Genomic DNA, 17,537 nt, shown 5'->3' with positions numbered 1-17,537 from the left:
GTCATAGCAGAGCTGATTTTTCCCCTTTTCACCCAGCTGTCCCCTGTGGTGTAGGTGGGCTTATCATAGTGACTTCTGCTCTGTAGGCCTCTAGTGTTCTGGTCTATGTAAATGGAAACTAGCTCTTGTTACCTTAAGGAAATATAGCAGAAATCCAACCCATACAGCTCTGATTATACTGTCTTACACAGCCTACTTTGTCAAATGTGTCACTCTCCAAGGTTAATAACTGCTTCTTCAGAGGTAATGACATATGCATGATGGAAATTCAACTAGTCCAATCCAGTTTACAGGTCTAAATATTCACCAATAAGCCAGTAAATATTTCTTTATGATCAAAAAATTTAACTCTTCTGATATTATTGAAGCCATGAATGGTAAATGTGTTAGCTTTGGTCGAGTAGATGCTGCTTAATTATTTACTTGGAGAAAGAACCCTTTATTTCCCTCTCAAAAAACAGTAAATGAGATACAGAAAATTGCTCATTCCTAACAGAAACCAAGTACATCAAATTTATTTTATACTAAAAAGTAAAATTTTTAGCTCAGAAATATGTGATAAGTGTAATTCTCTAAAAATTGTTGCCTTTCAGTTTAATGTTATATTGACTTTTAAAATCTTATCTCCTTCCTTTTCTGACTGTTCTTAATATGCAGACTCACCTTTTATTTTCAGCTTATAGGTTCCAACCCTAAGAGGAAGATATAATCCAAATTAAATTATACATTAGTTTTTCCTACATAGGAAAGGAATTACTATCTAAAAGTAAGGCAATTTTTATTACTAAAATTAAGTAAACACTGTTCCTCAAAATAATAAATATCCCTTTTAATCATCATTAATTACACTGATACTGACAAGTTTTCAAAAATATATGTAATTAAAGGTTTCAGTTTGGTATTTTAATATTGATTCACTCAGTGTAAAGAGATGTTTAGCAACTTCAGTTATAAAGAAATTTATTACTTCTGTCTAGTTAAAATTATAAAACGTTATTGTCTATGACACGTTATTATTAATTTGATTTCAAAGCTATGCAAATAACCTAGAAAAAAATTGCCCTATGATCTTGGCCAAAACTAAATCCATGCAATAGTGTATAAGTAAATAAAATATATATTCTTTTTTCTTTTTTTTTTTGACTTTTCAAGTTGACGGTTACAATTTTTTTTAATATGTCTTTATTGCTTTAAAATGCTGTTAGCTTCTGCTGTACAACAGAGCGAATCAGCTTTATGTACACATATATCCCCATATCCCCTCCCTCTTGATCCCTTTCCCACCCCTCTAGGTCATCACAAAGCATCGAGTTGATCTCCCTGTGCTATTCAGCAGCTTCTCACTAGCCATCCATTTTACATTTGGTAGTGTATAGATTTTTCATGTATTAAATTAGTAAGATTACAACCATTTTACAGTCATTTTTGTTTTGCTCCTTTTATATTTTCTGGTGGAACATTTAAATATCCAATCCATCTCACTTTGTTTCAGCACTGTCTCAGGGTCAATGACTTTAACACATTTTATGCCCCCATAAGTCTAAAAAACTTGTTAGAGTACATGTGCTAGGGGTACTGAGTTAAAATTCAGAAAGTAACTTTGAATAAAAGGATAAACCAATGGTGTCCTCTACACACATCTCTGAATCAATTCTCTGGATTATAAGAAAATCAAAGTTAACATAAGTTGTTTGAAGGAAATATATATTTAAATGCAGACACTCTACTGCCAAATAAGCACAGGATATAGTAATATCCAATAAAGTGTACCACTGAATATGCATACACAACAAATATAACTATAGCTTTATAATTCTTACACCCACAGGACATTCCTCCTAATTAAATTTCTAAATTGAGAACTGCAATGCTTTTGAAACAGTCTTAAAATCATTTTCTGCTAAGTATATCAGAAAGGAAACTAAAGTCTGCAATATAATAAAGCTAGGTCTAAATGCACAGCCTATTCAAGCATTACGACAGTGAGATATATCTGACAAACCATTCATATTTACTCACTTGACTGAGTTTTTGAATGCTTTGACTAAAAAACAAAGAAAGATTGAAATATTTCTGTGCAAAGTAAAACAGTCTAATCATAGCCTAGTCCCAGTATAAAGATATGAAGAAGAAAAACACAACTAGGTCCTAATTCTAGACCTAAAACCTAGGGCAAGTCATTAAAATAGCAATACATTTCACCACTTGGTTTTCCTACCTTGAAGTAGCACTTTGGGGATCAAGTGAAGTAACGCCTATGAAAACACTTAAAAATCTGTGCAATACCAGACAACCCTGTGGTATTATTATATTTTGCATGTTTCCAGTTAAAAGGAAACACTTATTTGAATATTCTTCCCATCTTGGATAATTGTTTTAATAAAAGTACTGATCCATTAAATTTATAAATCTTATCCATTTCTTTTTTCCTAAAAAGAAGCATTATTTATTGTTACCAAAATCATATTAATGTTTTCATCACCAATACATTCTATTATAACCAAAAGTAATTGCATACAAATAAAAATTTTGTTCTAAAGTAGACATTTTTACTAATTCTAATAGCTTTTTATCGAAAACCAATTATTTTTCAAAACCAATGAACTTTAATGTGTATTAAGATATTTTTATCACATTATTTTCACAGTTGGATACATTTATTTAACAAGTAGACAATTTTCAAAGGAACAAAAGCATTTCCACTGAAGTTATTGCAAATTAACTCAACTAAAACATCCCTATTTAACTATTCATGTAAATTAAAGACAATTTAAATACTGATACTATTTGAATAAAATTGAATGAATATCATTATACCATGTTTAAAACCACTGCACTTAAACAGAATAGATGAAAAAGAAATGAGATCCGTTAACCTGCTGTAAATACTATTTTTGAAAAAGCATATCATGTCTCTCAATATAGGTTATCTTCTTCTTGTCACTCTTCTGAACAAATAGTCCATGCTCCTAATTAACTCCTTAAGAATAAAGTCCAAAGTCCTTAGTCTGTCATCCAAATCTTTCCCCAAGATACAGTTCCAACTTCACTTGTCAATTCAATCTTTACACTCTTATAAAACCCAATGATTAAAAATCTCAGATTCCACCTCTACACAGGTACATACATCTCTCAGCTTATTGCACCCTACTGAACTACTCTGGTGCTAATGTACTTTCATGTCTCATGTCTCATGTCCCATATCTATCTTCACGGCAATTTTCTGCTCTTACTTCTGCCCCTGTCAGACATTCCACGTGTCACTCAAAGCCCACAACAAACGCTAGTCTTACTTAAATGCCCCAGATAAAGTAAATAATTTCCATAAAACATATAATTTTGTTGATGTTTCATCTCATTACATTATTGCTAGTTGGACACTTTCTATTTTATATTCTTGAGAAGAGAGTAAACTCTTCTTTACAGAGGCAAGAGTAAAGGATTGAATAGATTGCTTCGGGGAGCAGGAAATGTGAAAGTGGAGAACTCTAAATAGCCACCATTCATTAGGTAAAACATTTTCTAGAGTACAAGTAGGTTAATAATGTGACTGGCTGTAGGGACTATCTAGGACACAAACTGGAAAATAAATGATATATTTTTACTTACCATTAATCTCCTTTCTCACACTGAAGATTGATATATTATACACAACCTTAATGTGCTAATATCTAGAGGCCCTTTAGTATTTATAGGAGAGGAGGTTGGTAAAAACTCTTGTAATTTTCCACCTACCCATGACTTTTCTTCCTTGCTATCAGGAGTTTGCCTATTCTCCACAAACAGCTACACATCCCTCTGCCATTAATAATGCTGTCACTATTGTTCTTCTTTTGTAAATTTTTCTTTTTTCTTGTCATAGCTGTTTTCTGTCATGCTTGCCATGTGCTTGAGCTGTCTTATCTTTTAAAGATATTACAAGACATTTCTATCCTTCTCAACAAAGGAGTGCTTTTATCATTAGGATTGTATTTCTATTTTTAAATGGTCAGTTGTTGGTCAGAAATGGTTTCTCTGATATGAATGAGTCTTTCTTATTTCTATTTATATATTTCCTCAGTATTTCTAGATATCTTTCAAAAGCCTAGGCTCTGGATGTTAATATTTCATAATTCCTTACAATTAGTAATCCAAGTTCCCTCAGACTGGATCAGTCTTTTAGATACACATTAATTTAAATTATACATAGATAGTACTACCAACAATAATCTATGACATATTAATGAGATTAATCAATAATGTATTATATTGACAACATACTGTAATTATTATGATAGTTATAGATATTAATGAACAAAAATGACTTATCCCTGTAGGATATTCAATACATCATGACAAAAGGCACAGACGCTTTAATGGAGGGAGGGTGCATTTGAAGCTGTATTCTTTACAGATAAATAAGGGTAATGACAGTGTTTGATTGGGTACAATCCACTAAATTTCATTAATTATCTCATATTTTCGGTATCAATATGTTATTTCAAAATGACTTGCAATGTATTAAATAACTTATATGAAGTGATTGTATATGGCCCTCTAGCTTGAAAATCATGAAGCACATTAGAAAGGGCACTAATTTAAAAATCAGAGATCTACATAAGTTATTAAATTCTCTGAGCCTCAGGTCCATCATAAAGACAACTGTACTTATGCTAACTTGTATTTCCCTAAGTTTCATCTCTTAGTGATATAAAATAAAAAAACATAATGACATATTATACTGGATAATGTAAAGTGCTATATGATCACAGGCTGTTATTACAAACTGTCCCTACTTTTGGCACTGTTAATTCCACAAAAGCATTCATTTGACATTGCCTTTCTGTTCTCACATTCATCAACTTCATGGTCTCAGTTTATTTTTCTGACCCACTGCACTGTAAATTTAGCTGGCATTTAGCTTTCAAAAGTAGGTCACATTTAATTATAAAAGAAGACAGCTGTTGGTTAAATATTAACTAGATAATCACATACTGACAACCAAAATAAAAAACAAATGAAAACAAACAAAAAACAAAGTGAAAGCAATTATAACACATTTTCAATCTTCTGATGACTTTCCAGCATAGATCCAAGACCTCCTCATTTTATCTATGCTTTTCCTCCAATACTTCAGACCACTTCCTAGTGCCTTGCAGCAGAGATCATAAGGGAGTGTCCTCCTTAAGGTTTAAAGTTCACTATTTTCGTTTTTTTTTTTACTTTTGTCTATTAAATCTAAGTTCAAAAATAACCATGCCTTAGGATAATTAAATTTGATTTTGCTTTTGTCTCTATGTGTACATTTCTACGTTTAAATTGAAGAAAAGTTGTTTCTGTTCATCAACAAGCCAGGAATCAATGTATAAATTTTCTAGGTTTCCAAATGTATTTGTTTTAATTCGACTAACATATTTATTGTGTGACTTAGAATATCAATTATATACAAAATATTTACATTAAAATTCCATACATTAAAAAAAAGAAAAATGAAAATTGGAAGACCCATTTTTCAAAGCAAAAATAGAAATTTATTATTTTTTTAAATAAATTTATTTATTTATTTATTTATTATTTTTTTGGCTGAGTTGGGTCTTCTTTGCTGTGTGCTGGCTTTCTCTAGCTGCGGTGCTCGGGCTTATTGTGGTGGCTTCTCTTGTTGCAAAGCATGGGCTCTAGCCCTGTGGGCTTCAGTAGTTGTGGCTTGCAGGCTCTAGAGTGCCGGCTCAGTAGTTGTGGTGCATGGGCTTAGTTGCTCCGTGTCATATGGGATCTTCCTGGACCAGGGATCGAGCAAACCCATGTCCCCTGCATTGGCAGGCGGATTCTTAGCCACTGTGCCACCAGGAAAGTCCCAGCAATTTATTTTAAAAAATATTAATTTTAAGACAAAATGAATTGTACAAAATTGTTTTAAAATTCCAGAAAGTACTGAAACATATAAAGGAGAAAGTAAAAATAACCTATAATAACACCTTCCCAAGAGATAACCACTATTATTATTAAATTTTATTTATTCTTTTCTGCATATACAAAGACATCCATAACAAAACATGGCACCATGCTATTTTGTAATATGCTTATTTTACTCAGTAATCTATCATACACAACTTTCCATAGTTTTAAATGTACATATGTATCATTTTAATGACTTCATGGTATTTCATACCTGAACTATATCAAAATTTATTTAATTAGTTTCCAAACTGATAAATATTAAGGTTGATTTCAATATTTCAAATATTGTAAACTTTGATTCAAGTAGCTTACCTGCACATACATTCTTTCAAATTGGCCAAGAGTTGGTAATTTCCTACAAGTGAAACTGATCAAAAAATTTTTGATATCTTTAACTTGCAATGTGAAAAATATTTTATTTTGATAATATTTATTCATAAATTTGAGAAAATAAAATAGTTTGTTTTCATACAAAAAGATGTTCTAACTTAACTTTTCATACATAAACTCAGATATTTAGGAGATACACAGAATACTCTGGTACCAAGTCTTCTCTTTTATTTCATGCTCCATTGTATTTTCAAACTGCTTATTAGATAGTCATTTTAGCTTTATAATCTAATCTCAGCTGGACTACCCACTCATTTTTCTCAGATAAACTCTAAAATAAGTAATACTGACATTAGTTTTAAAAATAGCACATCAAATAGGAAAGAAGTAATGCCAGGGTTATTAGGCTTTTTCATTAAGTTGTTCTCTGTAAAAAAGAAAAAACAACAAAAAAACTTTCTTTCTTACTCATTTGCTCCAGTTTGTGTTGATGAAACTGCAGAAGAAAAATTATTACTGATACACCATTTAACATGTTCCAGTTTTCCAGCAACTATGTCATGTGGCCCCATTATTAAATTGGTACTACAGAACTATTTGACACAGATTCTATTGTCTTGACTAGACCCAACAGTTGAGCTAGTAATCAAATCCAGGTCTATCTGAAACCAAGGTGTGCAGTCTTTCCAGTTTTTCATGTAGGAATTTCAAAGTATGTAGTTGCTAATCACAGAGCAAAGGGGGAAGTGAGCAAAATAATAGCAACAGGACCACATTTATTCACTTCATAAATTCTTCAGCATAGAAAGGCAGATACATGTAGAATACACAAATATTATATCCTTATCACTTCCTTTACTTTAGGCCTTCTCAATTTCATTTCCTGTATTTCCTGTAAGATCAGGAATCTTCCAGGGGTGTACAGCTTTAGTTTCGTCAGCAGAATATTTGTTAGAAATCACCTTCCTGATAGCACCAAGGAGTTTGTCCTTTGGTACATTTATCAGGCTATAACTTTTCTCTGCTTCTTATAGCTAAGACCCTTTAATACACAGGTAATTTACAATATCCATGCATAAGGATAAGACATTTGTGGGGGTGTTTTGTTGTTGTTTGGCTGTCTTCATCTCTTGTTCTGCCTGGAAAATAACCTGATATACAAATAATTTTGGAACTTCGTAAGTTCTTTCACCGGAAAGACACTGACTAATAATATCTTACATTGGTCACATGTAGCTATGTGCAGAATTAGTGCTGGGAAAAATATAAAATCTAATAAATCTTTTGTATTCCCACTCTCCTCCTGTGCCTCTTCCCATCTTTCTGTTCTATAAACCTCAGCAGGCACACACTAACTTCATGAGGCTGCTGGTCTAACTTTACTGTGTAATAAGCCGTCCTATATACACTTGGCCCTCTGTATCCCCGGGTTCCGGGTCCTGATTTAAAGTATACAGGAGGATGTGCCATAGGTTATATGCAAATACTATGCCATTTTATATAAGGGACTTGAGCATCAAGATTCTGTTATCCATCAGGGGGTCCTAGAACCAATCCCCCATGGATACTGAGGGCCCATCATAAACAGAAGAAGAAGGTGATTCTACATTTTAAGAGGATGATTCTTAATGTAAATGAACATCTTTACTGCCTCTTTTTACATAACATTCAAAATTAGTGACATACAGATGTAAAACATACTTGAGACAGTGGGCTTTCCTGATGTTTTAAAATTTTTCTAATAAAAATAATGGTCAAAAATATTTATTGATCCTAGTTCCCCTACCAGGGATCGAACCCGCGCCCCCTGCATTGGCAGCACGGAGTCTTAACCACTGGACCATCAAGGAAGTCCCATTCTTGTTGTAAATGTCCATCCATTCAGGGTATGGATGGATAGGGAAACTTCATTGAAAAGCTGACATTTAATCATTATCATGAACAAGCACCTAGAAAGCCTATCATGTAAGCAAATACTTAATGTGTCAAACATCAAGGCTGGCCCAGATAACTTCAGGATTTTTCAAGTTAGTTTCTTCCCATATCCAAAAATTCAGATTTAAAATGTATATACTCAGTTAATACAATAAGTAAAGTTACACGTCAAATGTTTTTAGCATGCATATTGCATTTGTGTTGTTTACAGCTTTATTCTTTATCTGATTTGTAATTAAAATATACTTAAATATTTTATTCTAAAATTGTCAGTGTGCTCTAACAATACTAACACAAATTGCTAACTGACAGCTCATTTCACTTGTTTAATGTTAAATAATCTTTCCTTTAGAAACAATATATAGGTAAGTGGCTAAAAGCACAGAAACTGGACTGAATCTTGGCTCTCTCACTTAGTAGCAATGAAACCCCAGGCAAGTTGCAGTAGCACGCTATGCCTGTTTCCTCATCTAAACAATGAAGACAATGATAGTGCATATCTTACAGGATTAAAGGGCTAAATGAGGATTAATGAGTTGATCCACATAAAGTCTTTATATTTATATAAGGTGACCTAACATAGTGTCTGCCAGGTCTTAAGAATGATATATAAATATTATTAATAACTGTTTTTTGTAGTGACTAATAAAAGGCTGGTAGATGATCTGTTATAATACAGAGTTGTTAATATAATGCTTGCAAACCTGGTGCAGAAATTACACATAGTGTGATGTTATTCACGTTGAAACCACGTTTTAAAAAAAAGACTTTCTATGTTAAATGTAGCTCCCATTTCCTCTCATGAATTTACTACTATCACGTAAGCAAATACTTAATGTGCCAAATGTCAAGGCTGGCCCAGATAACTTCATGATTTTTCACTTGACATTTGACACTTTTTAAGAATCTTCAGTCACTTAAACTGATATTTATAAACAGATATAATCAGTTTTAAGATTAAAATATTAAATTTAATATTTAGAATCAGTTAGGTTATTAATAATAATCACTCAGTGAAAGTTTTTAATAGTTTTTCTTTCTGTGTTGATTCATTTTCACTGATGCCCACGCAAGAGACTAATAACTGTATAATATATTTCTTCTGTGCATTGATATTAAGCTTTGAGATTGACAGCAAAAATTAATAAGCACTGATTTACTTAAGTGAATGATATAAAAATATAATAAACACTTTACATGGAAAAATGTAGCTAAATTTAGGGTCTTGCTACTGTTTCTTCCTCATTCTCTTCTGCCCTGACATACAGTGCTTTCTTAATTTTCCCACTGGTTCTTCTCTTTTGGCTCCTCAACTTTTGGCATCCCTGACTCTTCGGGGTTGCCTCAATGTACGCAAAATGTGCACCTGCTGCTCTTTAATCAAGAGCTGTTCTTTTCTAATGTTTCTGTGGCTGCTGTCGCTATTGCATGTCTCCCACCTTCTGCAGTTCATTATCCTTTGGTGAACTTTTATCACAAGCTGCATCCTTCTGACAAAGTCAGCATTCCTTCTCAAGATTCACATTTCTTTTTATGTTTTCTTTTGGTCACTTGACATGTAAGGAAAGTCTCAGGCTTTCACTTGCTCTTCAGGATCACAACCTTGATGTCAGGAACACAGGAGCAATTCCTTAACAGGCCATATACCTAGATTCTAAATAAGTGTTTCCCCAGAATCCTGTAAACACATCTGCCAGTCACTCTAATAGTAATTACTACTCTCTGAGACACCCCATCACTGGCACTAACAATGTACAGACGAAGACACGCATAAACAGTGATGCAAACTGAGTGGTGGATGCATGGTGGATGCATACAGGAGAGGCATTGACCCTAATGTGGTGTATGTGTGTGAGGGCATGGTTGGGGAAGGTTTCTGAAAGAGATGAAGTAGTTGCATCTGAACCAAAGTTTCAATCTTCTCTTACCATCTGCTCTCTGAACGACCCCTCCAAAAAGGCTATTCACATCATCCATACAGTTTTTGGCAAAAAGGAAGTATGAGGGGCAGGACTGGGTGCATAGTTTATGGAGCTCAGTGCAAAACAAAAATGTGGGACTCCTAGTACAAAACTTATTAAGAATCTCAAGACAATGATAGCATAGCATTAAACCAAACATCAGGCCCTTTTGAGCATGGGGCATTGTGACTGCACAGAATATATATCCATGAAGGTGTCTCTGGTCAGAAGGAAGAATGAACCTCAAGAAAAATAAGATTCCTCTTTTCTATATTCTGTTGCAAAATTCCTTATTATCTGCAGCCATGGGTAACAGACATAACTGTAAAGACTTTAAAAACCTACAGCTTGCACTGAATTGAATTCGCTTCACTAATATTTATGGAGCAGTTACTTTGTATAGGAGAACACATTTATTATTGGAAAAGAAAAAAGTATATATTCTGGGCCCTAAAGGAGATCAAACAGTACTAGGGAGGACTGTATACACCACCTGAGAAAAAACATTAGACTGTGGGAAATGCTGTAAATAGAGCAATGAATATTAACTGTTCCTTTCACTTGCTCCTGCCGCATTGCAATTGCTTGTTTGCTTATCTGTCACCCAGGAGTCCTCAAATCCTGTTTATTACACTAATCTCAGTCCTTAACATTGTATCATATGCATAAGAAACTTTCAATATTTTAAATATATGAGTAAATAAGTGGTTCAGAGAAGAATCATATAACATTGCTATTTTTTAGGTTTATGTCTGGGAAAAGCATAGACTTTTGAACCACTCTCTGAGCTAGAATTCCAACACTGACTCCTATTTATTTTATGGACTGTTTAAGAGAGGTACTTGCTCTGTTCTTCAACAGTGCAAGCGTTCATCAATGTGAGGGCTGCTGTGAGAACGAGAAACAATGTACAGACAGTGCCTGGCCCCTCCTCAATTCAAAGTTCTGTATAGAATTACATTTCTCTCTGATCTTCTGTTTTTCTATTTAGCATAGTGGGAAAGCACACAAACTCTGGATTTACTAGGCTCAAAACTAAGTTTTATCACAATTAACTGTGTGATCCTGAGCCATTTATTTAACCTTTATGGGCCTCCTTTTTCTTCATGTATGAAACAGGGACAAAAGTAAAACTACCACCATGATTTGTTGTGGAGATTATATTACTTTATATGTGTAGTACTGGGAAACTATATCTGACCCATGGTAATCATTTCATAGAGCCTCTGCAATTATTATTACTACTGTTAACCCCATTATTTAACTGGACCAGCATTAAAATCTCAAATTCTTATTAGACTCCTCCTTATATTTGCCCCCATCAAAATAGCTCTCATATATATCCATTCCACACCAATGACTTCATTCGAGTTCATGCATGCATATTTTCCTGGATGAAATAATATATTATCTCTCCTGATATTTCCCCTGCTATATAAATACTTCCATTAGCTCTCCCTTTAATTACAAAGTAAGTCTTTTTTTAAAACCCCAAATCACTTTTTTCTCTCTTGTCTCTGAAAGCTCTTATACCTATATTTCAGATATGGATTTAATATTTACTGTCTTATTTGTCCATTTATTTGCTTTTCTACCTATATGGATTTTGTTAAAGCTTCATATTTTTTGTCTCCTTCTTTGCCTTTACTTATTTTAACATGTCAATAGAGAGCTAATAATTTTAATATGATTTATCATTTGATATAGATGCCCTGAGTGAAACCAATTAAAATTGTGAAACCAATTAACAAACATTTTTATATTACATAGTGAATGTTATCGGCAGAGTCAAATTGTTTGAAAGTAACTAGGACAAAGGATCAAGGGAATGTAACTGGGACAAAAATTTGTATCTTGATTTTGTTTCTGCCCCTTTTGACATCGGGCAGATTTCTTAAACTTTCTGACCTCAATTTCCTCCCCTATCAAATAGAGGAAAATAATACTTGCCCTATTTAATTCATAGTGATCTTGTGAGAATCAAAATATACAAATAAATATTAACAAACAGATATAAGATTTTAATATAAATATTTATATCAAATATATTCATGTATTAAAAATAAACATTAACCATAGGCTTTTGAATATAATAGTATTCATAACCATAATAATATTCCAAAATAACAAAACTATTACCCTTCCACTTAACATATTTTGCTTTGATGAATAAACTAATGCACCATTGATTACCATTAGAAACACTCTTAAAAGGTATTATAACAAAAATATGAAGCAATGATGTTTATTATGATGATTCCATATTTTTACAAATGAAAAAGAAATTTAAAATACTGAGCTGTAATCTAATTTTGAGTCCTAATCTTTTACTTAATGATAGTCATATACAAAATAATTTTTTTATATTCATGATCCTGGGTATATAACCTACTTAGCAATACATCTTTCTTAGCTGATATGTGAAAATGAAGAGTAAACTTTGCCACAATTACAATCCTATTTGATTACTAACTAAAGAAATGTTAACCTGAGAAACCATATCTTAGAATATGTGGAGATCTGTTGTGATAAGTAGAATTTGGGTACTGAATTGTTTGAGAAAAAAATTGAAATGGTGGCTAAGCAGTGGGAAATAAAACAGAAAAAGGAAGAACTTACAAACTTCTGAAGCTCTTAAATGCAATGCTACCTAAAAATTAGAGGTTTTTTTTTTTTTTTTTCTATTCTTTGAAACTTAAATCAGACTTTTAGCACAATGTTACCAATTCACTAGAAAATCAGAAGAATTGTTTGGGAGAGTTAAAAAAGAAAGGTAAATGCATAGGAAAACCTAGAAGTAGAAGAAAATAAAAATAGAAATATGTAAAAACCACAGGGGTAAATTTAATAGAAAAAAATCAAGTGTATGAGAACTATAATATTGTATATAAAAGTAAAGTCATTTAACAAAAGTTAACAGTAGATTGGAAAACACAAATATTATCATCTGTATTTATTTATGGATTCACACAATGCATTTTTAGTGAGGCCCTGCTATGTATAAGGCAATGATCTGTGCTTTGGGAAACATTAAAAATAATCATTTGGAGACATGCCCTTAAATTGCCTGGAGTCAAATTGAATTTCTAATACATGAACATAAATAACCATAGTGCAGAGCAGAGAGAAACAAGAGCTACAGTAGACATACAGATCAACTGCAACACTGCTAGAAAAGTCAAAGATTGCTGCATATGGAAGGCAGCTCTTGAATTGAAGAGATGGTTTTACAGATAGAGCAGGGACATAGAATATTGCACAATGACAAAATGACACAAGTATATATGGGGAACAGCAATTTAATTTAGGCTCAAGTGTAGCACATGTGGATAAGTAGTTGGTGGAGGAGGAGAAAAATGTAAGACAAGGTTCTGAAGTGCTCAGAATAACAAGATAAAGATCTTTAGTTCATTGGTAAACAGAGCAATTATAGGCATTTTTTTTTTTTTTTTGGACAAGAGAATAATGTCACTAAAGGAGTGCAATAAACTCTTAACAGAATAAAAACAAAATAGCCTAACATATGATGTCAGAAACCTCATTTAAGGGCTCTCAACTCTAGATAAAGGACCACTGCAGGAATACAGCAATGAAGCATGAAGGGCCTAGTGTGATGCTCATTCTAGGAATAGAAAACAGGACAAAAACAATTTAGGTGTGGGGCTTTAATCACTCACTTTCCCCCAATTCACCCACATCCCCTAAAATGTAATCTATTGTATAATCACAGCTTTCCCTCTTACCACAAAATTGCTACCCTTATTCCTCTGACAGAAATTCTGGAGCCACTATTGCAGAAGGTCATTGTTAAGAAACAATATTATTCACTAATTAGAAAATAAATAGCTAGAGTGCTCATAAGTTGGAAATATGCTAGTATGCAGGTATGCAAGATGAGCTTAAAACAAGGTGTAATGTGTCTGAGGTGCCACCTGATACCCAGAGGAGGTTATCAAGTTAGCAAATAGAAATCTGTAACTTGTTTTACAGCTCAGAGAAGGTACAGGTATGGGTAATACCAATATAGGAGAATAAAGAAAGGGACAGACCAGAGAAGCTGAGGGAAGAACATTGGGGAATATCCAAATTTAACAGATGAAAGAAGGGGAAAGAATCATAGAAGTAATACAGGACAAGTTTATATAGGAGAAGGGAATCATCTTGAGATGATTGTTTAGGTATGATGACTAAAACTTCTGAGAAATGTATCTGTGATTTATATCTCTTAAGTTACAGATTAACTGAAACCAGGAAAATGTACTAGACAGAATTTCTTGGGCAAATGCAGGAAGTATCACTATAGCTTATGTGTTTGAGTGAATGAAATCTGAGATATCTTTCCTATGTACCTGTCTATGCTTTATGTTTACTGAAGTAAGGCTATTTCTTTGTTAAATTAATGAGGTTGTAGCTTCACAGTTAATTCTTCAGAGTACCATTCAATAAAAAGCACTAAACATATTGAAGAGACTGCAAGAAGGGGCTTTATTTCTTTGACAAGTCAACTTGTCCACTTTATTAAGAAATGAAACAGAAAATATGTTAGAGTAATTTTTTAAAGTGGAATTCAAAGAGATATTTTGTTTGTAAATGTTTAAAAACTATTACACAAATTTATATTTCAGGGGATTGCACATACACTTGGAAAGTAAAATCTTCCATTTTCACCATATACTCCATAGCTTCATAACAACAGTAAATATGTTCTTCTGAAAAGAAATATTATTCCTCAATAGGTGAGAAAAATTTGTAGCAAATCTTAAAAAAGTTAATGCAGCTGTCTCCAAAGAAAAATCTTCTGCCTCAATATGTTACACACATTTTCTAAAACTTTCAATGGCTTCTTATTTCCTCTTGCATCAAGTCTACATTTCTCTCTAACTTGTTCTCACCACATTCATACAAATCTGTTTTCTATTTTCCTTAAAACATAATGTTTGAGAAACTGCTGGTTGCCTATTGAATAGCCGTTCTTTCTTTTTTCCTTCCTAAGAGTTTTCCGGCCCCTCCCAGTGTGGCACAGGGATAAATCATAAATATTAGTCAATTATGTTAATCCAATTCCCAATTCTAATGAAGGCTGTGACTTAGTTATATCAATTAAGGAGATTCTGCTGAGGAAATCTGAGAAAATACTTCCTCACACTGAAAAAAAGTCCAGTGGGAGAATCCACCCCTTCTCTTCTGCTGTAGAGTCATAGCTGAATATGTTGCTTTGTACTGTGGTAGAAATCTCACCATCTTTAAAAGAGTCAACCTGAGGATCAAGTCCACATCTCAAGGATAGAAGGTCAAAAAAGATAGACCGAATTTTGGAACTTTTGCCATAGTTAAACCACTGCTTTCGAAGCCTCTCTCCACTCTACTTCATGATTGCTATGGTGGTAATTGTTAAATATGTTCCCTTTATATTTATACTCTTCTGAGTTGGATTTTCTGTTATTTGCTGCCAGGAACATGATAACAGATAAAATGTGTAATACAATATTCATATTCCTGCCATTAGCACCTTGTTCCCTTTGCTTTGAATACCCTATGTTTTCCTTTAAGCCTATTCAAATTCTTAATATACTCAAGAAATAACATGAAACCCACCTCCTCTATAATCTTATGCTTAATGCAATTGCCAGCACTTTTCTCCTCCTTCTGTGAACTTGCACAGCACTCAATGGTCGATAATATACCACTTGGCATAAAATAATATTTTAGTGTTTAGTATTTGTTTTATAATGAAATTACGTATTTAGCATTTGCTGAGCATCTATAATGTGTCAGGCTCAGTGTTACACATGTGGGATATAAAGCATAATAGTACTCTGTTCCTGTCCACAAATAGCTCAAGGCTAGAAGAAAAAAACAAATATAAGTAAAAGCAATTTATTTCTGCAAAGGCTTAGAACACAGGTATGTACAAGGGGCAGTGGCAGCAGAAAAGAACAATAATCTGATCTGATCTGGGGGCAGTCAGAAACTCTGAGTTATGATTTAAAGGATGAGCTGGAGTTCACCAGGTTGACAAGGGTGATTAAGGACTTTATAGTCAGAAAGGATAGGCTATACTAAGGCAAAGAAGTGTGAAACAGTATGGCACTTTCAAGGACCTGAATTTAATTTGTTTTGGTTTGAGAATAAACTCCAAGGAGGAAAGGGTTCATAAATTAAGCTGGAAAGGTAGGCAATGCAAATATCAAAAAATATTTGTATTCCGTGTTTGTTCTCCAATCAACTTGTGAGGTCACATGTTTTCGGTGAACATATTCTAGAATTGCAAGACGATAATGATTTCAAACTCCCTGCACCTTAGGCCCATAGATTTACTTGAATTTCTCTGCCAGTGCACATTGATTCTTGAGATAGATAGATAGTATTGCCATTATATGCTACTTCACTTTTTTTTTGTTTTTTAAATCAATAGGACCAAAAGCTGTGCAGTGAATATTGCAGGTGTTCTACTTCTTTATGGATTTTCTATGTTGGTTATCTAGATAGAGTAGGAAAATCTTGCAGTGAAGTTTTACTACATTATTTCCTCTTTATTAGTAATTTAATATTCTATTGTCAGAGTGAATCTTAGGATTCTGTCTTGCATATCTGCCTCCTTAAGATCTGTTTTACTCTAGCTGGAAGTGGACCATAAAAATTCCCCAAACATAGATCCACCAAAAGGTCTCTTTGGATAGAGTCTCTTTATCTAAGTTTATGGACACACAGATTATCGTTAATCAATAATAAATACCTATTTAATATTTATTTCCTAAAGCAGTATACTCTGTATCAGATAAAATCTAAATTCTAAATTTAGTTATTTAGAAAAAAGTTACCTTTCCCACACAGGAAGAAAAAGTATGTGTTGATAGAAACAGTCACTTTAACCAGATGTGTATCACTGAAGACCACTGGGATAAAATAAAAATTGTATCTAGAATCCATGGAATAGTGTCAAACATGTGGTGACTGTTACCATATGTAATTTTTGTTTGCAGTAATACTATTAAATATAGTTAGCTCAAAGTGTTGGCAAAGAGTTCATCTTCCCTATTATTACATAAATGCCAGCAGCACTGTGTTTGTCATTTTTTTCTTCCGCTGGAACAGTATATCACATAAATTTTACTTAAAAATTTGATCATTTGTTAAACTTTATATTCCATAACAGTGTTAAGAGTAGCAACAGATCCCAAATACCTTCTCCTAAATATCTGAATTTGAAGCCTAGGTATGCCACAGAAGGCCACATAAACTCAACACCATCACTGAGTTTCATGAAATGCAATACGCTAGCAAAGCTTATCCTGTCTCCTGAGTACCAAAGGAAAACAAATTACACGTGGGGCTACAAGAACCACAGTGGTACTCAATTCTAATCAGTAACGT

This window comes from Delphinapterus leucas, chromosome 7 (assembly GCF_059928025.1).
Source record: "Delphinapterus leucas isolate spDelLeu-1000000601 "Yukka" chromosome 7, BTC_Dleu_Yukka2, whole genome shotgun sequence".
Taxonomy (NCBI): domain Eukaryota; kingdom Metazoa; phylum Chordata; class Mammalia; order Artiodactyla; family Monodontidae; genus Delphinapterus; species Delphinapterus leucas.
This window is presented reverse-complemented; position numbering follows the sequence as displayed.